We start from the raw sequence: 24,119 nt of genomic DNA on the forward strand, positions 1-24,119 counted from the left end.
CAGCAATATAACCCCCAATTATATCATTAGTCCTATGAGAAAATACTGTTTTTAAATGATGAGAAACTGATAATATATTGCAATTAAAAGTGGGAATGTTTTTATATTATAATATGATGTTCAAAAATGCAACCTCCATTATTTTCCACTTACATACATTTTACTTAGCGTGTGTGTGTGTGTGTGTGTGTATGAGAGAGAGAGAGAGAGAGAGAGAGAAGAATGAATCCTATCCACTAGCAACAGAAACTTCCAACACTGAAACTCTGATTCTCAGTGCTTCTTAAACTTTGATGTGCACACAAATCACCTGGGGAGCTTGTTAAAGAGCAGGTTCTGACTAGGGGGTAGGTTTGGGGTAGTTGCTGAGGTTCTGCCTTCCTAACCAACTCTCAAATGACATGGACCCTCCTAGGCTGCTGACCTCCCTTTAAGCAGCAAGTTCTAGTAAGTCTATCTGAAGCAGAATGCACTTCCCCACAGCCACTCCTCTGGCTTTACCCCGTGGTATATTCCTTTTTAAAAAAAAATGTTTATTTTTTGAGAGAGAGAGTGCAAGGGAGGGGCAGAGAGAAAGGGAGAGAGAGAATCCCAAGCAGACCTCATGCTGTCAGTGCAGAGCCTTGATGCAGGTCTTGAACTCATGAACCCTGAGATCATGACCTGAGCCAAAATCAAGACGCTTAACCAAATGAGCCACCCAGGTGTCCCAACTTTGTCATAGATTCTTAATATCATCATTACCTACCTGAATAATCCTATTTCCTTATTTGGAGTATTGTCTGTCTCTCTACCAGGTCCATGAGGACAGGGACATTTTTGGTCTCTTTCTCTCCTATATCTCCAGTGTCTACAACATGATGAGCTATTGCTTCTAAAGATCTGTTGGTTAAATAACGTATTTGCATGAAGACGTGGTATATGTACAGAGTTGATTACTGGACACACACCATGTATATATCAAGCAAGGTATTGATGGTTAAGAGCATGGCTCATAAGTGCGCTCCTTAGCTCTGTGACACTGGCAAGTGACGTAACATCTCCTGCTTCTCTGTCCTCATCCATTAAATAAGGGTAATAATAGCTACATTTACACCACTGTTGAAGGGGGGATACTAAATAAGTTACTATATGTGACATACTTAGAAAGGTGCCTGGCATGCAATAAATATTATGTAAATGTGAGCTCATGAGCTATAATGTTTTACCATAGATAGGTATTTTTATTTATGAAACCTAGAAGCTTCTGAAAGCAGCAGGCATGTCCTGTATTCTATCTGGAAGAGGTCAAGGCTAGATGGATGGTTTTCAAACTGTGCTTCTCAGAGAAACAAGGGGTCTGTGTAATCTCCAAGGCTATCCCTGAGGCGTGGGTAGACCAAAAGGTGCACAGAATCCAGAAATCAGGGTTCTGCCTCCATCACCACCATCACTCAAGCAAGGCAGCCCCACCCTCTCTTTTATTACACACTGACATTTCAAATAGTCTTCCTAACTAAAGGGATGTGTTGTTGCTTTAAAAAAAATCTAACTTGAGGAGCCCATAGGTGGATCAGTCTAATATGCATCCAACTGTTGGTTTCACTCAGGTCATGATCTCACGGTTCGTGAGTTCCAGCCCCACATCTGACTCTGTGCTGACAGTGCAGAGCCTGCTTGGGATCCTGTCTCTTCCACTCTCTCTGCCCCTTCCCTGGTCTCTCTCTCTCTTTCTCTCTCTCTCTCTCTCTCTCCTCTCTCTCTCTCTCTCTCTCTCTCTCCCAAAACAAATAAATAAACATTTAAAAATAAAAACTAACTTGAGAGGCACAGCACAAGGTAATCTCCAAATTTTTATTCAGCTGTATAATCTTATCAATTCCTAAATATGAATTCTTAAATAGCACTGCTTATGACACAGCACTGTTGGAGGGTCTTCATGTAGATCTTTGATATATTAAGGTTTTTATGTATTATGTATTGATTAGACTATGTTATCACATTATTATATATAATGTATTATGTATTGATCACCTATTAGTATATATCAGAGGAATTACTGATTGAGTCTTAGTAAGACCAGTGTCAGGAGGGTGGAGACCATGCCTGATTTGAGATGGATTGAGATGAGGAAATAGGTTCTACTCTTCTAAGACAAGTAGCTATGAGGAAAGGAGTTGACCTCTCAGGAGGGTTCAAGATCAAAGCAAGATTCTTTAGTGGAAGCTGGACAAATGCGGGCATTGATTTTTTTTTTTTTTAAATCCTGTGTACTCGATTCATTTCAGCAAGTATTTATCGTCCAGGTCAGTTATGTGCTTCTGCCTTTTCTTTAGACCAAAATCTCAGCCATGGCTACCTAATAGAATAACCTGGGGAGTTCTCAAACAATCCCAATTCTCTGACAGGTTGACACTCAATCCTTGGAAGGGAATCCTGTGGGGTAGTTATTGTTGCTGTTGTGGTCATTGTTGTCTTACGGCTTCCCCGGGCAATTCTAATGGGCACCCAGGTTTGAAACGGCTATAGACTCTTAAGGTTTGTTTCAAATCAAAATGTCTCAGATATACATCAATGAACTTTCAACTCAAAATTTATTAAATCCATATTTGTTAAATTTGCCTCTTAAGCAGTTGTTGTCTACAGTTTTGTTGTTGTTTGAATATGATGTTTGTTAAATCTTGTGGTCGGAATATTTGATGAACAGATTTCCAATTTTATGATGAAATTCTAGGAAAGATATATTTAAAGATATAGGAATTTGCTTTAATAAAAACATACTTGTCTTCAGGTGGGGAAAAGATGTATATATATATAAACACATACATATAGGTACACATCTAAGTACATATAGTATGAACTCCTGGTTATTAATCAATTTACCCAGATATAAAACCTGGAAACTGGAAGATAGAATATTTTTCAACGGGCCCCTCATACTTAACTTTGTTCAGCCTCCTTTGGAAGCACAGCAAGCGAGGAGTGAAAAGATGTGCCGGAAAGGGCTCACCCTGGCTTAGGTGCTGGCTCCACCCCCCACTCTCTCCTACACATTCCCAAACTTTTCAGACCCCCAGTTTCTTCATCTAGAAGTGATGTCACCTAATTCCCATGGTTTTTCTGAGATACAGATGTGATAATAATTATAAACAACCCAGAAAAGCATCTAACAATATTGCAAAGGCAAATACCTCTTGCACTAATGATAACAGAACAAATAATGTCCATTTACCATTTTCTATGTGCCGAGCACTAAGCTGTGTGGTCTTTATGTATCACCTCGGTTAACTGTAATACAACCTAGTCCCTCTTGTAGGACTTGGACTCTTGATCTCTTAGCAGGAGATAGAAAGAAGAATGGAATTATAAAGTAAGATAAAGCTTATATAGGCTCCCAGGACCTGGCAAGGTCTAGAGTCCACCTTACTGCCTTCTGGGAAACTACACAATACTTGTAACATATCACACAATTTTAAAATAAGTCCCATACCTAAATAGCCCCATGCACTTTAAACTTCCATTAAATACGAAGAGATCTGTCACAATTATATAAAATTGAGTGTGTTTATTGCCTAAGCTTAGCATTGTAACTATAGCATTAGGGAGGTTGGAAGTGTTCTTGAAGGTCATTGGCTTGCAGTAGAACCAGGCCCCCCGGGCCATCAACTCAAGGGCACTTAACCCCTGTCCAGCTGCCTCAAGCAAGGGCAGGATCTCCTACTTGCTCATTCATATAACTGGTGTTACATTGAACACTGCCTCCCTATCCAAAAAGCTGTTTCCTAAATAATTAAGTCCAAGAAAATGTCATACAGTATTATTTTATCATTACATATATTTTTACATTACATATTTACATTACATATATTACATTACATTACATATATTTTTACATTGTACATTACATTACATATATTACATACATATACGTACATATATTTATCATACATGTATTTTATCATTACATATATCATTACATACATATTTATCATTACATTATTTAGTGAACATTTTTCTTAAAATAACAAAAATGTACCTTTTAACGAAGGTCACACTCAAACATCCGGTGTCATCTATATAATTACCTGGGTGTAGTCGTCTCAGTTACTAACCTCTAGCATTTCTGAATTGCCGCTCACTCAAATCCTGGTTTTTCCCCTGGTCGAAGTAACTTCAATTCATGCTAAATCTCCTAATTTGGAGGTTAAGTTTCCCAGAACTTTTCTGGTTTCTCAGCGCCTTTGTGTCCAAAGACCCTACAAACACTTTCAACTACCTTTGATGTCCTTTGAAAGTATGATTCATAGGGGCACCTGGGTGGCTCAGTCGGTTAAGTGATGCTTGATTTCGGGCAGGTCATAATCTCACTGTTCATGGATCAAGCCCTGCGTCAGGTTCTGTGCTCACAGCACAGAGCCTGCTTGCTATTCTCTCTGTCCCTCTCTCTCTGCCCCTCCCCAGCTTGCTCGCTGTCTCTCTCAAAATAAATAAACATTAAAAAAAAAAGTGTGATTTACAGCCAGACCTTATGATTTATGATGAAAAATATTTCTTCCAAGTTTCAAGTTTCTCTCCCTCTTTCCCTCTGCCCCCATTCTCCCTCTCCATCCTTCCTCTCCCTCCCTCCTCTCTGATTTCTCTCTCATTTCTGGACCCAGGAAAATGAGAAATATTAACCACAGCATCACTGTTGACTTGAATGAAATATGATCTTCTTCCAATTTATGAGCTCCCTGACAGCTTTCTTCAAAGTCTTAATCAGTGTTTTCTATTTGAAAATTTCTGTACCTTTCTCTAGCCAATTTCTGATCAATATCTCAAATATAATTTTTTCGAGAAAGACCTTTATTTTTGTTTCCATTTTTACTTTTATTTGCATTTATTTTATGCAGAATTTACTCCCTGGCCATAAGTTTTTGTTTCTTCAGTTTCTTCTGGGATGTCTTTTTCTTCTGTGGAACTTCCTCTTCTGGTTTAGAAACAATCTTCTCTTTTTCAGTAAGCATCATCTCAAGGTGGCAGGGAATGCTCATGTGTGGATTCATCCAACCCCGAGCCCTAGAAGTTCTACACTGCATCTTAAGGGTTTTGTTCACCAGGATGTTCTCAATGACCAGAGAATCTACATCTAAACCCTTAAGTTCAGAGTTACTGTCTGCATTTTAAGCATGTGCAGTAAAAATTCAGTACTCTTTTTGGGCCTCTGACCCTGTGTCCAGCCCCAGTGTTTGGCCTGGGCATACATACCTACTCCACCATTATAGCGACAGAATGACATGCGTTGCTTCTGCAAAGTGACATCTTCCAGATACTTAATGGTTTTTCCGATACGCATACCCCTGATGGCCTGAGCAGTTTAATGCGTGTTCTTAAAGTGAACACGAAGATTTGAACCTCTTGATATGCATGATTTTGTCGAGTTTCTAGGTCAAATGAATAGTGAACAACTTTCAGAGGTCATCTCAGGCCGTTTATGACAAGCGCTAGAGAAAGACCTTTAGTATAGTTTCCTTTCTGTCACCAAGACCGTTGCTGAAAATTCAGCCTACAATAGATTCTAATTCCTTAAAACCTATTTTCCCAGTACATAGTAAATCTTAAGCAAAGATATGGGACATATACTCCACAATGAAATTATAATATTAAATTATAATACAGAATACCCACATCACACCTTACAGCTAAAAATCATTTACAGCATTATTGTCGAAATCCAGCATTTTATAAATCAATTCTTGAGAATATTTTTAAGGAGCTGATTAGACAACTGCTAATAGACCACACCCAAATGCTATGCCTTCTGCTTTGGCTACCAAGGAACCAGATGAAAGTTCAGGCAATAATAATTATAAAAGTTAACATGAAATTAAACAATATCATGTGCAGTCACCATTCAAACTGTTCATGTCGATTAACATTTAATCGTTATAATAATCTAAATGATGTTTGCCATTATTATCTCCACTTCCCCGATTTAGAAACTGAGGGGCAGTAATTCGCCAACGGTTACTCACGTAGTTAAGGGTGGGGGCAGGAACCAGGCCCAGGCCAATGGTTCCTTACTCACTGGGCCACACTGCCTCAGGGCACTGTCTTCTTTCGCTCACTCATTAAACAAATACTTATCTAGCGCCATCTCTTAAGTCAGGGTCCCTGCTCTGATGAACAGTCATCTAATTGGCAAGAGTATGGTAACATGACGAACACAACATACAGGAGTGATAGAGGAGGAGACAGCCCAGTCTCGAGGACGTTGAAGAAGCCCCCCACTGCCACTCCCACCACGAGAAGGGATGTCTAAATGGGTCCCCAATCACTAGTGGGAGTAAGCAGGCAAAAAGAAGTTGTGGGGAGGAGCTTCCCAAGGCAGGGAGAGTAACAGGCAGAGGGCAGAAGAAGCTGGAGACAGAAAGATTTTTAGATAACTCTTGACTCAGTAGTGCAACCAGGACATTGGTGTTGGGGGAAACAGCAGATGAGGAGGCTGGAGGGACAGGCAGGGGCCAGACCGTGCTACCCAGATCTGACAGTGCCCTTGAAAGATACTAAGCAGATATGACCAGATTTTCTCATCAGAAAAAGATTGCTCTGGCTTCAGCGTTTTAGAAGACTAGAAATTGAGGGCCCCAGACACTAGACAGGAAGCCAATCTGGTTGCTGGGGCAAGAGATTTTAATTGTCTGAACCAGGCTCACAGTGACTGAAGTAGCCAAAAGTTGCAGATTATTATTTTATAATATGAAGCAACATTTCACAAAAAGTGAAGCACAAATACTACATATATGATGAGAAATGCATCACACACACACACACACACACACACTACAGATATTTTTAAAAATAATTATTCAAAAGCACCCAAGAGAAAAACAGCCACAAACAAAGGAACTATATTTAAGAATGAACAAAAAAGAGGATAAATCAGGAAGAAATCCTCGAGATTTCATTAAATTGTAGTTACTGTAAATAATCATGTCCCAGAGGAAATCTCAAGGGATATGCTTTTCCTGCCAGCGATAAAGCAAAGGAAATCCTAACCAAAACAAACAAGAAACTATTGCACAATTTGCTGTAATTAAAAAAAGGGGGATGATTGATTTGAGGTATGCAACAGGCAAAATCACGTAGGCATAGCCTCCAGAAATTGGAAATACTGGATAAACACGTGCCAGGAGGCTGCACCCAAATTCCAACTCCTCCTTTTACACGAATTTTCTTCCACTTTCCCTTGGCTCATTCCAACAGAAAGCAGGGTTCCTGCCATCAGTCATGAGTTCTAGGTTCATCCCACCCTCTACCACCCATGTCTCTTCATGCCCCTTTTCTCTTAAACTTTGGAATTGTTATTTTAAGTACCAACTAAATCAGGGGCGCCTGGGTGGCTCAGGTAGTTGAGCCTCTGACTCTTGATTTTGGCTCAGGTCATGATCTCACGAGTCGTGGGTTCAAGACAGCATTGTGTTCTGTGCTGACAGCTCAGAGCCTGGAGCCTGCTTCAGATTCTGTGTCTCCCTCTCTCTCTCTGCCCCTCCCCTGCTAGTGCTCTCTCTTTCTGTCAAAAATAAATAAACATTAAAATAATAAGAAATAAATAAATACCAACTAAATCATGTTGTTGGGGAGGGTGTCCCATGTTTCTGAATGTCTCTGAACATCACTTTATGTATGAATAGTCAAGTCCCCGCAAAACAGGATTAGCTCTTAACACTTTTCCTATGGTCCATGCTCAGCCTTGTTTGAATGTCTCAGTGTTGATGTGCAAAAAGAAATTTTTGCAACCAAATTTGTGCACCAACATTTCTGAACATCTCCAACTCACGAGGGTCTAAGACAGCTGGTCTTCATATATCATCTTATTGTTTCTATCATCAAATCTCACAAAAGAGGTGATATTACTTCCATTTTACAGCTAAGGCCCTATTCCCAAAACTCAGATCTTCAGGTGCAAAGTCAGGTTTAGAACCTTGGTCTGAGTCCAAAGTGTCCACACTTCCTACTACATGATGTTCTAAAGTCCTATGGTCTAAAGTCCTTGGGGAAAAGAATGATATTTTCTTCTTTCATCCATTATAAGGACATCGTGAGGATTAAAGAGAAATTTAGAAGAAATTGACCCCACAAAAATGGCAAGATAGAAACTATTTTATGAAGGTCAGTTCCTTTGGAAAATCCCGAGAACTCTGCTTTTTGTCCATATTGCAATTTAAGTAAAAAGGAGTTTTTAAAATTTTCATTATGAATTTATTAAGGCATTTAAAAAACGATAACTCCTATGCAAGAGTGTTGCTATTCTTGAACAGAGGCAGTGGTGGAGAGAAATGGCAATCGATTCCATAACCAGACACAAAGCCCACAGTCCTGACTTTGCAACTTACGAACTACATAGCATTGGGCAACTTATTCAACCTCCCAGACCATCAGTATCACCTGCTATCTTATGACCTCACCTCGGAAATCATATATGGCATTACTTCTGTGGGTTGTTTTTTGTTGTTGTTGTTTTTGGGTTTTTGTTTTTGTTTTTGTTTTTGTTTTTGTTTTTGTTTTTTGATGATTCAAGCAGACCCAAGTTCACCCAGATTGAAGGAGAGTGAACAACAAGCTCAAGTCTCAATGGTAAAAGAGTCTCAGAGAATTTTCAAATACCTACCTGGGTCTGACCTAATACCTAGCATGATAGGAAGTCAGAGACTCTGGCCAAAATGTCGGTAAGAGACAAGATACCCAACTTGTTTACCCTAGGATTACCCAGGAGATGGTTAATATAGTGCAGCTGGGGAAGAAGAAGTTATCGACACAAAAGTTCTATATTCATGCCATATCACACTGAGAATCCCCAAGAAGACATTTACAACAATTTTCCATATGCAAGAGTCTGAGCACTTAAGTGAAGACCAAGACAAAGAAATCTATCACTTAAAGATGACCCATCGTCACATGCTTGCCCTCCTGCTTAAGACTCAGTTTCTTTTGAAACATGTAGTAAGTAAGAATATTTTGAACAGAGTAGGTAAGAATATTTGAACTTTTCAAAGTTAAAATAGAAGGAATATATATCTGGTGAGAATTTTAGATTCATAAATATCTTTATAAATCTCTTTAGTACATAATTCTGCCAAATATACTGTAATGCACTAGGATAATTTACTCCTTCTCAAAAAATTTTTAAATATGAGCTTTAGGAAAACAAATATCTCACTCAAGATCACAAAATGAACTTACGCAAGCCTCATATTTTAGCATATGGCCCAGGGTTCCTAAGGCAGATGCTACCTAGAGAGCAGTGGAAACTTCCTGAAATAATACATCTTGCTAAAATACACTTGAAACAGTCCTTTACACCTAGAATAGATGGGGAAAGTAAGTGCGTGCCCTCCCCTACAGCTGGTAGCTCCAATCTGCTACCCTCTTTTTCCTAGAGAGATAATGACTGTGAATCATACCAGCTCCTGCTTTGAAAACAGTCCACAGACCCTAGGAGCGGATGGACTTTCTGGCAGCAGAACACCTCTTCCCTGTCAACCACAGGTGAGTAGTAGACACATCCTTAAATAAACCACAACTGCTAATTCAGGGACTAGCAGGTTACAAAAGTGATAGGCAACTCATGACCGCACGCTATATACATATAAAGAAAGTCTTTGGACTTTGTTTAGAGGAGTTCACACATACTTAAAAATAGTAGCTAATCCGTCTGTTAAAGACCATGCCAGTTTTCGTAACTGTATATCATCTAGAAAGCAAACCAGGAACCTTTCTTTCAGGTAGGCAAACGTTGCAAATGAGATTATGAGATGTTCAGGTATGGCTAAGGGAAAACAGTGTGCCACAGGGCAACAAAGGGGGCACTTGGGAACATGAGAAAACACAGATTCAGAGAGACAACAGGCCATCAACTTTGGCCAAGTGTATGGGCAGAACTCCAATCCACATACAAGATTCCTCTTCAACATCAAAATCCCAGTCAGGGATCAAGTAGACAGTTCAAACTATACCCATGGGGTGTGTGCACATAGCGGGTTGGAGTCAACGATGGGAGAGAAGAGAAGGAAATGGAATCATCGCTCATAGACCCCACCGCCCCTAGCTTAAAAGACTTCTGGAGGATGTGGGGAAGATGGCCTTCCACGAGCTGCTGGGACTAGAACATGGTTTGGCCACTTTGGAAAAACAGTCTTGCAGTTTCTTAAAAAGTTAAACATACACTTAACATACGCTTACCACGTCCACTCTGAGTATTTACCCAAGAGAAATGAATACTTCTATGTGAATGTTCATAGCAGAATTACTCTTAATAACTCTAAACTGGAAATAACCTAAATGCTCTTCAAGTAGCAAATGGATAAACAAAATTTGGTATATTATTATGATGGACTACTACTCAGCAACAAAAGGAATGAACTACTGATATGTTGAAAACACTTGAAGAAAACTCAAAAATGTTATATTAATTTTTTTAATGTTTATTCATTTTTGGAAGCGAGACAAAGAGACACAGTGTGAGCGGGGGAGGGGCAGAGAGAGAGGGAGACACAGAATCTGAAGCAGGCTCCAGACTCTGAACTGTCAGCACACAGCCCAATGCGGGGTTCGAACTCGATAACTGTGAGATCATGACCTGAGCCCAAGTCGGACACTTAACTGCCTGAGCTACTCAGGCACCCCTCAAAAATATTATATTAAGTAAAAGAAGTTAGACACAAATAGTTACATATTGTATGATTCAATTTGTATGAAATTTCTAAGGAAGACAATAGAGACAGAAAATGGGCCAGTGATTACCTGAAGCTAGAAGTAGACAGGAAATTACTGTAAATACGCAACTGTGAAGTTTTTGTTAAGATTTTACATATCCAGGTTTTAATCAAAAATTGCTACTCATACCAAGAACCAAAAAGACCTCAAACTAAATTTGAAAGGCCATCAATAAATGAAAACACTAATGTAGAGTCTGAAAGCATCATTTAAAAATTTCAGGAATAACATACATTCTTACAGGTGAATTTTGAAATTAATAAATCACTTTGGATGTATACCTCATTAACACCAAGCTTCTACTGTAATTTAGTCAAGGCGGTGTGGTATCCATGGGAGGAAAGACATATTTTATGCTTCCTCATTTACCCAAGAGAAATGAAAACATATGTCCACAAAAATACATGTATACAAATGCTCACAGCAGCTTTATTTGTAACAGCCAAACACTAGAAACGCCCTAAGTGTCCACAAGGAGGTGAATAGATACACAAATTATGGTGAATCCATACAATAGGACGCTATTTATAATCAAAAAGAACAAACTAATATATCCAACAATGTGAGTGACTCTGAAAAACATTATGCTGAGCAAAAGAAGCTGGACCTTAAAAAAATGCATACAGGGCGCCTGGGTGGCTCAGTCGGTTAAGCATCTGACTTCGGCTCAGGTCATGATCTCGCGGTTTGTGAGTTTCAGCCCCGCGTCAGGCTCTGTGCTGATGGCTCAGAGCCTGGAGCCTGCTTCAGATTCTGTGTCTCCCTCTCTCTCTGCCCCTCCCCTGCTCTGTCTCTCTCTGTCTTTCAATAATAAATAAATGTTTTTTAAAAAAAATTTTTTTTAAATGCATACGATGTGATTCTATTTACCTGAAATTGTAGACAGGAAAACTTATCTTTCATGATAAGAGAATATCAGTGGTTCCCTGGGGCCACGAGGGATAGCGGGTGATTGCACAGAAGCTGGAAGACACTTTTTGGTGTGATTGAAATGTTCTGTATCTGACTGTAGTGGTGCTTATTACCTAGTTTGTGTCTAGGCCTAGTGGGTCTGGTTTGCATCTTGGCTCCATCACTTACTTGGCCAGGTTATTTAATCTTTCTGTGCCTCAGGTCCCTCATGTGTGAAATGGGTATAATAATAATGCCTATTTTATAAGGTGGTTGTAATTGTTTTAAAAAATGAGCTAATAAATATGAAGATGTTAGGCTGAGAGAGGAATTTCCATATGTGTTAGCCATTACTATTGTTAGCAAAGGACGAACAATCATCATATATGTGAGGATGTTTGTTAAAGAGGTGGTTACAAAAGCAAAAACTGGCTTGCATAGAAGTGGAAACTACAATGCCTTCACCTAATGGAATATTCTGTAGTCATTAACTGCATTGTTGAATGTTAAAGAATCTGTTAGTATAACTCATAGTATTAATAATTCACATGAAAAAACTCAGGTGAACATTTCAATAAGTGCAGAAATGATATAAAATCCAACATCCATTCTTAATACAAAGCAAAATAGATCAATTACTACATTTAATTGTATCAAAAGCCATCATCAAATTTGATTATAGAAAGTTCAATTTTCCATTCAAATTTACCAAAAAAAAAAAAAAAAGTGTTGTCACTACTGCTAGAATCCATTGTTCTGGAAGGAAAATCGAATGTAATCAAATAAGAAAAATAAACAAGGAGTCTACATGTTGGAAAGGGAGATGCATAATTGTCATTATTTGGAGATCACATATTGCATAAAAGGATTAAATAAAGTAGCTAGTTAAAAAAATGTCATTTATAAAAATGAATAATTTTCCTACATACAGATCATAACAAAAGAGAAAATAAAATCTTACAATAACAGAACAACAACAACAAAAAAGAATTAGGAATCATCTTAATAGTGAATATGTAGAACAAATATGAATAAAATATTCCAGCTCTACTAAGGACACATAAAAGGCGAATTGACTAAATGTTCCTATATAGATCAACTTAAAACTATAAATGTATCAAGTCGACCTTCAAAAAAGTTAATTAAAAATGGAACAAGACTTTGTGAGGTATTTAACAAAGCTATATTAAGCTCATCTGAAAGATCAAATATACCAGAATAGCCAGGGAGGATAAAATCCAGAGAAAATAAAATGAGAAAGGACTTTTTTAAATCAAATATTAAAACATAAAACTATAGGAACTTTTTTTTTTTTTTTTTTTTTTTTTTTTTTTTTTTTTGCAGGACTGGTATATTAGCTGTCTATTGTGGTATAACGAATTTTCCCAAAACACTGGCTTAAACAACAGAGGAAGTTCATCTCATAGCTTTTTGGGGTGATGAATCTGGGTTTGGTTTAGCTGGGTTTTGTGACTCCGGATGTCTCACAAGGCTACAAAGTACCAGCTAGGGTTCCAGTCTTCTCAAGTCTCAACCAAGTAGGACCTGCTTCCAAGGTCAAGCATTTGCTTGTTGGAAGGATTAAACTCCTCACAGACTGTAACCTAGAGATCTCCCTCATTTCCTTGCCACATCCCCTCTACAGAAGGCAGCTCACAACATGGCAGCCCATCAAAGCAAACAACTGAGAGCGAGAAAAAGAGAAAGAGAGGTAGGGAGAGGGAGAGAGAGAGGAAGAATGGGCCCCAGTAAGATGGAAGTCATAGATTTTGTAATCTAATTGCTGACGTGACATCCCATCACTTTTGCAGCAAATGACTAGGTCTGGCCCACACTCAAGAGGAGGGCATCACACAAAGGCATGAATACCAGGATCAAGGGGGGCCTTGATATAGGATATTAAGATATAATAAAATAGGATTCCATATTAATGGTAAATGGTAAAGAGCTCTATTGATTACAATGTCTTTGCCAAATCAAATCATTTCCAAATCATATTTTCAAATAACTAGCCAGCCATCTGGGGAAAAAATCTGGGCCACACACCTACTTCTTCCATACAAAAATTAATTCCTGATGGGTTGAAATTGTACATGTAAAAAGAATAATAAATGCTAGAAGTAGACATCAGATTTTTTAACAATTAATATGTTAGAGTAAGAAAAGCATTTTTTGACCTAACACAAAATGCAGAAGATATGAAAAAAAAAAATCTGGTATCATTTGCCTATATAAAAACTTTTAAACATCCATATGAAATGAAAAAAAAATTTAAAAATAAATATTTGCTACACATATGACAAGAAGCTATTTCCTTAATATGAAAAATAGGTCCTTTTAAGTAGGGAAGGAAAATATTAACCCAATAGAAAAGATACCCACCTGAACGTAATTAAAGAAACGTGATGTCAGAGAGAAAATGAGATACCATTTTACCAAAAAGAAAATGGTAAAAATTGTAAAGTGTTATAACCTACAGTTGGCAAAAGTACAGACAGGATGTAAATTCAGGCTATCTTTGGGATAACCTTTTGACAAATTCTTTCAAAGTTAAAAAGTGTGTGTATAACCTTTGACCCAATTCTACTGTTCCTAATCTATCCTGTGGATTTCATGAAAGTACACAAAGATAACACACACACACACACACACACACACACATACAACCATCATTTGGATTGCAATCTAGGCTACCATGTATTGTCTACATTGTGCCTGCCCTGGGCACCCTGACAAAATAGCAGGGAGTAGAGGGTGGGGGTGGTAATCACCTGCTCTAACAAACATCCCGGTTTGGGGCTCAATCTGTTGAGAAAAGTGAATCGGTTAGGGTCCTAGTAGGAATGGATGGCACATTCACTTTGGGCAATGTGACCTCTGCCTACTTACAAAGGTAGAGCACAGTGTAGAGAAGCCAGAGAGGATAGTGCAGTGTCCTAGGACTAGAAAGACAAAAAAAAGAGAGCAGCTCTCAGAAAAGTGAGGTAGGACCTCAAGAGAGAAAGTTTAAGAGAGGAAACCAGCCCTCGGCAAGCAGGCAGAAAGGGCCTAGGGAGTAAATACCCCAACCTCTCCTTACTTCCTCCTTCCAATCTCCCGCAGCTGCTCCCATTGGCCAAACCCCACAAAAGGAAAAGAGCATATTGATATGATCTGTATGCAGATCAGCCTCCCAGGGAACAGAGCAAGGTGGGGAATGATGGAGGGTGACACTGGAGGGACTCATAGAAGACATCCTTCATAGAAGAGTGTCATTTTCTAACCCATACAAAGGCATCATGGAGTAGACAGCTGCCTTAGTGTCCATATTTTATAATTACACACCAAAAAGAAAGAATTTAGGAGTACCTGGGTGGCTCAGCCGGTTAAGCATCCAGCTCTTGGTTTTAGCTCAGGTCATGATTTCCCAGTTTGTGAGTTCGAGCCCCTCATCAGGCTCTGCACTGACAGTGTGGAGCCTGCTTGGGATTCTCCCCCCCCTCTCTGTTCCTCTCCTGATTTCTCTCCTCTCTATCTAAAATAAGTAAATAGGCTTTAAAAAAAAAAAAAAGAAAATTTAAATGTTCATCACTAGAGGACCATGGACCAAATTACTGTACATTATACAATAGAATGTTATCGAGCTTTAAAAAAAAAAAAATAATGAGAAAACTGTACAGGGACCAGTCTGCAAAAGAAACCACTGAGACATTTTATTAAGTTAAATAAAGTATGAATGATTTTCTAGTGAACACATACTTAGATAACATGTAATATAGAAAATGTTACATTATGTAAGAATACACTTTTATATACCTGAAAATTTCTGGAAGGATACCTGAGACTCTTAAAAGTGGTTATCTCTAAAGGGGAGGGGAGGCCGTGGGAAGACCAGTTAAGAAACTTTAGGAACAGTTAGGAGACTTTATATTCTCATTTTATATTACTTTTATAATAAAATAAAAATAATTTAAAAGGTTACTTTGACAAAAACTATTTTAATATTCTCTACCAGAGATACAATAATACTATGGAAAATACACATGATGTAATATTTAGACATGGAAAAACTAATATGCGATATGATTATAAAAATATAATACAGGCAGCCAGGTGGCTCAGTTGGTTACATGTCTGGCTTTGGCTCAGGTCATGATCTCACAGTTCATGAGCTCAAGCCCTGCATTGGGCTCTGTGTTGACAGCTCAGAGCCTGGAGCCTGCTTCAAGTTCTATGTCTCCCTCTTTCTCCGCCCCTCCCCCCACCTCCACTTGCGCTCTCTCTCTCTCTCTCTGTGTCTCTCTCTCTAAAATAAACTTTAAAAATATTTTAGAAAGCATATATTGGGGATAAAGCTGAAAAAAAAAGGAAGCACCAGATGTTATCAGTGGTTGCATATAGGTGGAATTATTGGCATATTTTAACTGTTTCATATTTCTTAAATGTTTTTAAAGAAAATATGGTATTTTTTAAATTTTATGTTTATTTATTTTTGAGAGAGAGAGAGATAGAGTGTGAGTGGGGGAGGGGCAGAGAGAGAGACACACACACAGAATCCGAAGTAGGCTCCAGGCTCTGAGCTGTCATCATAGTCTGATGTGGGGCTTGAACTCACAAACTGCAAGATCATGACCTGAGCTGAAGTCGGACTCTCAACCGACTGAGCCACCCAGGTGCCCTGGTATTTTTTTAAATGTTTATTTATTTATTTTGAGAGAAAGGGAGCATGAGCCAGGAAGGGAAAGAGAGAGAGGGAGAGGCAGAATCCCAAGCAGGCTCTGCTCTGTCAGCATGGAGACCAGTATGGGGCTTAATCCCATGAACCCTGACATCATGACCTGAGCGTAAATCAGGAGTCAGACACTTAAGCGTCCCAGAATATGGTACTTTTTTTAATGGAAAAAGGAAATATTCTCAAGTGATGGCTCCAAACTTTTAAAAGAAGTAGAAATCATTTTCAGATGAATTCTTCCAATGATAAAGAAGACATTTAAATATTTTCTGGATGACTTTTGAATGTTTAAAGTTGAAAATAGTTTATTTGGGAACCCCAAATATAATAAGATATTAAAACATCTTCATTCTCATTACATAAAAACTACAGAAAAGTGGATATTGTTCAGTCATCACTGAATTTTTTTTAATGTACATATACATTATTAGCGCTTTACTAAACCAAGTTCTGGTTTCTTAGTTTTGTTCTTCATTGGACAAAGAACCAGATTACAGGAAAAATTTGAAAGCTGGAAATGTTGACTTTAAACATAAAAATTGTAGTCCTAGCTCAAACAGAAGAGGGAATTCTATTCTAAAAATCTCTCCACATAGCCTTCTTATCAAAAGAGGAGAAACGGGTATAAATTTTATGATTTCAAGAGCTTGGATGGAACCCTAGATTTCCAGAATCTGTAACAGGAGAAAGACAAAGGAGCATTTGTCATTTTTGTTAGTGATGCTGACTCCCACCCACCGTGCTCACCACACTGAAGGAAAGTCATGTTGTAAAAATTCTGTTTCTCATTTGTAACTAAATGAAATATTGGAACATTGCTGTACAATATAACTTTTAAGGGAAGGTTAGCCAATTTTCTTCTTGGAAGAAGAAATGAAATCATCCAAAAAAAGCACTTTGGGAAGTAGGAAGAAAATGGGGAAATAAACCCTTCCTCTTGTGAATAAAGACTCAGTGTTACCGTATCCAATAGTGAATAGAATGAAAATAGAAAATGTTTAATAGGGATCTTAATGTCTGTTAAAATAAGCAAGAGAAGTCAAACAAAATTTGCTTACTACTCAGATTAGAAGTTCATGTGACTAAAAGACAAAAATTCTACTGGACAAAAAGCAACCATTCAATAATATGCATTATGCTTTCTGCTGAGTATTTACTCTCTGTAAACAAGAATCATTATATAGCAAAGAGGAAATGGCTGCATGAAATATCATTGAATAATTTTTATTTCTAATTAACTCAAGAAATGTACAGTTAAAAGGAATTGAGATTGGGCATAAACCAAAGTTTTTCCATTTTGAAATGGTAAAACCACATTCCTACCAGGGGCTAAATCAAAATTCATTGCCTACATATCCTCACTTTCTTTACGGTATGGATTTTAAAGTATAAGAAATCTTCATGTGGACATTCTTTTTAAAAAAAATTTTAATGTTTATGTATTCTGAGAGAGAGAGAGAGAAAGAGAGAGAGAGAGAATGAGTGGGGGAGGGGCAGAGAGCAAAAGAGAGAGAATTCTAAGCAGGCTCTGTGCTGTCAGTGCAGAGCCCGATGTGAGGCTTGAACTCATGAGCCAAGAGATCAAAAGCCAGATGCTTAACCAACTGAGCCACCCACGTGCCCCTCACGTGGACATTCTTAAGACAGACGAAAAACTCTTTCCCATTTTTCATCTTATACATCCAATTTAAAAGGTAACTTTTAAATGTAAAATATGAATTTGACTATGATTTTCAGTGTTATATCTTTTTTTAATTATTTTTAATAGACTTTTTTTTAGAACAGTTTTAAGGCTCATTGCAAAATTGAAAGGAAGGTGCAGAGATTTCCCATATAGTCCCTGCCCCAACTCATGCATAACCTCCCCCATTATCAACATCCCCCATCAGAGGGCTACATATGTTATAACCAATGAATGATACTGACACATCATCACTCAAAGTCCATCTTTCACATTAGGGTTCACTCTTGGTGTTGTATATATTATGGGGTTGGACAAATATATAATGACATGTATTCACCATCAGAGCATCATACAGAATAGTTTCACTGTCTTCAAAATCCTCTGTGCTCCATTTTTTGTCTTCCCCAATCCCTGGCATCTGCTGATTCTTTTATTGTCTCCATAGTTTTGGGTTTTCCAGAATGTCATACAGCTGGAATCATATAGTACAGAGCTTTTCAGGTTGTCTTCTTTCATTTAGTAATAGGCATTTAAGTTTCTTCCATATATTTTCATGGCTTCATAACTTTTTAAAAATGTTGAATAGTGGGAATGCATGCTGGTGCAGCCACTCTGGAAAACAGTATGGAGGTTCCTCAAAAAACTAAAAATAGAACTACCCTACGACCCAGAAATTGCACTACTAGGCATTTATCCACGGGATACAGGTGTGCTGTTTCGAAGGGACACATGCACCCCCATGTTTATAACAGCACTATCAACAATAGCCCAAGTCTGGAAAGAGCTCAAAGGTCCATCGATGGATGAATGGATAAAGAAAATGTGGTATATATACAATGGAGTATTACTTGGCAATCAAAAAGAATGAAATCTTGCCATTTGCAACTATGTGGATAGAACTGGAGGGTATTATCCTAAGTGAAATTAGTCAGAGAATGACAAAAATCATATGACTTCACTCATATGAGGATTTTAAGAGACAAAACAGATGAACATAAGGGAAGGGAAACAAAAATAATATAAAAACAGGGAGGGGGACAAAACAGAAGAGACTCATAAATATGGAGAACAAATTGGGGGTTACTAGAGGGGTTGTGGGAAGGGGGGATAGGCTGAATGGGTAAGGGGCATTAAGGAATCTACTCCTGAAATCATTGTTTCACTATATGCTAACTAATTTGGATGTAAATTTTAAAAAATAAAAAATAAAATTTAAATAAATAAACAAACAACATTAAAAAAAATGTTGAATAGTATTCCATTGTCTGGATGGGCCACTGTTTACTTATCCATTCACTTCCTAAGGGATATCTTTGTTGCTTCCAGATTTTGGCAATTATTAATAAAGCTGCTATAAACATTTTTGCGAAGGTTTTTGTATGGACAATTTTTTGATTCCTTTGGGTAAATACCAAGGAACACAACTGATGGAATGTATGGTAAGAGTATGTTTACTTTTGTAAGAAGTCACCAAACTGTCTTCCAAGTGACTACACCATTTTGCATTACCACCAGGCAAGAACCAGAGTTCTTCTTCCACAACCTCGCCAGCATCTGGTGTTTTCAGTGTTCCAGATTTTGGCCATTCTAATAAGCGTGTAGTAGTATTTGTGGTAGTAATTCACTGTTGTTTGGGACGCTTGTGGCACGCAGACTCCTGGAGCTTTGGGTGGCCAACTGTTAGGGATCTGGTGTGCCAGTCAACCTCTAAACCTGAGGACTTGCTGTGGCCATGCGCGCCGAAGTTCGGCCTGCTGGTCGACCTCGAACCTGAAGCATCTTTTCACGTGCCTACTTGCTATCTATATGTCTTCTTTGGTGAGGTGTTCAGTGTTATTTCTTGATGGGAAAAAGTATTTCTCAGAAGCCCATTCTGCAGAATATTTCTGCAGAAGCATAACCTTGAGAGTGGCCAACCTCAAATTACTATCTTTGCATAAATTTTGCAAAGCTGCCATGTGGAAGAACTTGTTTTCTTTTGGAAGAGAACCAGGGATTTGCTGCAGCCAGCAAATGGCTAGAAACAAGAAAACCTGAGTTTCAGACTCTGTTCATTCTTAGAAGTTCAGGGCGATTGCTTCATCTGTAAAACATCAACAGGTCCCAGATGGTGATAACACCCTATCATTCTCATTGGGCAGCATTGTGTACTTATTCTTACAAGTCCAAGCTCAAGTGAAGATTGCTTTACAGCCTGGCTGTATGTTTCCTTTCAAGATCTCTCCTGTCAAGATGGCTTATTTAAACATTTTAGCTCAGTTGAGATAATACCCTTTAATAAACCTGTAAGATAATTACTTCTGTCCTAAGCAAACATTCTAAAGGATGGATACCCTGTAGCCAACAAAGTGTCCTGCATACAGTCAGTTCTTATAAATATTTGCTGAAATATATTAAAGAGTATAGTCTACACATTCTTTTCGTCAGTTTTTTTTCCTTCATAATTATTAAAAGACATCAAATAAAAATGTGTGCTACACTTTCTCTTCCTTAAGCCATTTCTCATGAATAAAAAATTTAAATTAGGTAGAAATAACAAATTTTAGGCATATTCACGGAACATGTCTCTAAATCATCTGCAAGTACCACATTATTAATCTTTGTATCAATTGCTCAGATGTAATAACACAACATAACCATTAGAAGTAATATTCTTATCATAAAACTTAAGTACATTAATACCCACAAAAAAGCTCAAAATCTTAGGTTGAAAATAAAAATTTATAGAAATATATTTTTTGCGCTTGTTTTTACATTTGATTGCCACTGGAATGGAATGAAATGAGTAATGATGACAAGTAAAAAATGAAATGGAATAAAAGAGTAAAGAATTCAAGGCTCCATCACTAAGCTGTACCTTCGGGCAATTGATTTTTACCCTGGCTTTCTTTCTATAAAATGGCCATCAGGACACCTGGGTGGCTCAGTCGGTTAAGCGTCCAACGTGGGCTCAGGTCATGATTTCATGGTTCATGAGTTTGAGCCCCCGGTCGGGCTCTGTGCTGACAGCTCAGAGCCTGGAGCCTGCTTGGGATTCTGTGTGTCCCTCTCTCTCTGCCCCTCCCCTGCTCATGCTCTGTCTCTCTGTCTCTCAAAAATAAATAAACATCAAAAAAAATTTTTTAATCAACTCTGTGCCCTATATAAAAAAATAAAATGGCCATCATTTTATGACAGATCTCAGTTTGTTGTGTATGGAGAGTGGAAAAAACACACACAACTCCTGCTTAACGACTCAACTGCTGGTGCTGATGACACAAGAAGCCTGGTTCATCTGTTCCAGTTAGCTCGATGGCTCTGAGAAATAGCTTAGGAATGGCACTCAACCACCCACATTCATTTTGCTGTAATGGTGGTGGAGGTGGTTGTGGTTTTTGCAGTTGAATCTGCAGAGAGTGAGCAGTTCACTGAAATTTATCTGACCAAGATCTGCTATAAGGTGAAAGTATGTAGCTTCTCAAGTTGCAAAAGTGAAACGATTTACAGCCACAACATTGTTGGGTCAGGTCTATGCATATAACAGTGGATCTTTCTGTTGTTTACAGCCTATGCCCAGATGAGTTCACCTTCTTTGGCTGCCAGGATTAATGCTCCTGCGGAGCGGGTCTGAGCTGTTTTTAGGAGCATGGCTCGGGCAAGCTGTTGAGAAACGTGGCCTAGTGCGCATAGGTTTCCCGACATAGGTAATTAGAGCCGATGGTCCAGTTTCCAGAACTATCCAAAATTACAGAGGAGACTCGTGTGGGGTCTGGGCTTGCCCGGCTCTGTCATCATTGTTTCCTGTCTCTCCAGTAAAGGCCTGAGGAGACATTTGCCAAGATGATCACATGGAGACACCAACCTACCCTGGTAGTCGGCAGATCAGAAACAGAAATTCAGTTGCCTGACGTTTAATCTGTTGTGTATTTCCCAGCCACAGTAGGGGACAATAAATAAACCATCACTATTTTAACCATTTGACTCTGAAAACAACATTTCAGCCCTCCTCCTGGATAGAGGAATGCATCAGAACAGCACCTTTTGCCATATGTTCTGGTTTGTGTGCAGACTGGCCATGGACTTCTTTGGGGGGCTACGAATTTGTCTTATTTTGATTTACAAGATACCCACACGAAGGCTCATGAGGAACAATGTGTCAAAATATGTGAAATATCCTAGGCCTCCTCTTCCTAATCTTTACCTCACCATCTTCAACAAAATTGATTTATATTTTTCAAACATGAAGATATAAGAACTCAGTGTGTTTGTAGGTTCTGGAAACCACGGTTCCTGAAAATGCTTAGTTTTTTTCCCTCAACTTTTTATTTAAATTCCAGTTAGTTGACATAAAGTGTACTATTAGTTTCAGGTTAAGAATGTAGTGATTCATCACTCACATACAACACCCAGGGCTCATCACAACAACTGCCCTCCTTGATCCCCATCATCCACTTAACCCATCCCCCACCCACCACCCCAACAACCCTTAGTTTGTTCTCTATAGTTAAAAGTCTGTTTTATGGTTTGCCTCTCTCTCTTTTTTGCCCCCATGTTCATCTCTTTTGTTTCTTAAATTCCACATATGAGTGAAATCTTATATTTGTCCTTTCTCTGACTGACTTATTTCACTTGGCATAATACATTCAAGCTCCATCCATGTCATTGCAAATGGCAAGATTTCATTCCTTTTGATGGCTGAATAATATCTCATTGCACACATATACCACATCTGCTTTATCCATTCATCGGTTGTTGGGACATTTGGGCTCTTTCCATAATTTGGTTATTGTTGATAGTGCTGCTATAAACATTGGGGTGCGTGTATCCCTTTCAATCACTGTTTTTGGGTAAATACTGAGCCGTACAATTGCTGGACCACAGAGTGGTTCTATTTCTAACTTTTTGAGGAACTTCCATACTGTTTTCCAGAGTGCCTGCACCAGTTTGCATTCCCACCAACAGTGAAAAGCATTCCTCTTACTCCACATCCTTGACCACTTTCTTACACCATACACAAACATAAATTCAAAATGATGAAAGACCTACATGTGAGACAGGAAATCATCAAACTCCCAGAGGAGAACACAGACAGAAACCTCTTTGACCTCAGCCATAGCAACTTCTTATGAGACATGTCTCCTGAGGCAAGGGAAACAACAGCAAAAATAAACTATTAGGATTCTTCAAGATAAAAACAAAACAAAAAAAAAAACCTTCTAGAAAGTGAAGGAAAACTATCAACAAAACAAAATGTCAACTTTCAGAAGGGGAGACAATATTTTCAAATGGCATATGATAAAAGGTTAGAACCCAAAATATATAAAGAACTTATAAAACTCAAAACCCCCCGAGATAATCCAGTTAAAAAATGGTGAGAAGACATGAATAGACACTTTTCCAAAGAAGGCATCCAGATGGCCAACAGACACATGAAAAGACACTCAACATCACTCATCATCAGGGAAATACAAATCAAAACTACAATGAGATTTCACCTCACACCTGTTAGAAAGGCTAAAATTACTTTTTACTTAGTACTTAAAATATTCAAAAACAACAAGTGACAAAATCCAACTGAAAAGTAACAGGATACTGCTCTTGTTCTCCCCACAATGTGTGCATTTCTCACTCTTTCGTACAATGTATAATTGATTAAAAGAAGAGTCAATTGACTATCTAGCTTTTTTTTATTAATAAAGCATGAAAGAAGTGTTGCCGTTAATGATGAATCCAAACCCTTAAAGAGATGGTAATTACGGGCAGAGACATCATAAAAATGGAAAGAAATGATACCCTTCTACCTTCTCAAGTTCACGACACATGGAGTGGAACCATCTCATGTTACAACAAGAAGGGACTTAAAAAATATCTACCTCCCAACTTCTCATTTTATAGAGACATGAAGAGGAGGAGTTTGGCCCATATCAGAAAACCCTTTGAGACTACTGTAGAACCCGAGGGTAGACTTCCTGTCTCTTTCCATTAAACCAGACCTTCATCGCCTCAGTCAAGTTAAGTTCACAGGGTTCTAGAAGAGAATCTGCATCAATTCCACTTTTCTGCTAATAGCACCCAATCTTCGGCTGTTTCACAATGGAGAAAGAATAAAAGGGAGGCCAA

General features: G+C 38.4%; 1 pseudogene; it reads right to left on the reverse strand.

Moving 5' to 3' along the window:
* Nucleotides 1–4,874: 4,874 nt before the first annotated feature.
* LOC107180877 lies at nucleotides 4,875–6,115 on the reverse strand (annotated as a pseudogene).
* Between the last annotated feature and the right edge of the window lie 18,004 nt (nucleotides 6,116–24,119).

Source organism: Panthera tigris, chromosome C2 (genome assembly GCF_018350195.1).
Source record: "Panthera tigris isolate Pti1 chromosome C2, P.tigris_Pti1_mat1.1, whole genome shotgun sequence".
Classification (NCBI taxonomy): domain Eukaryota; kingdom Metazoa; phylum Chordata; class Mammalia; order Carnivora; family Felidae; genus Panthera; species Panthera tigris.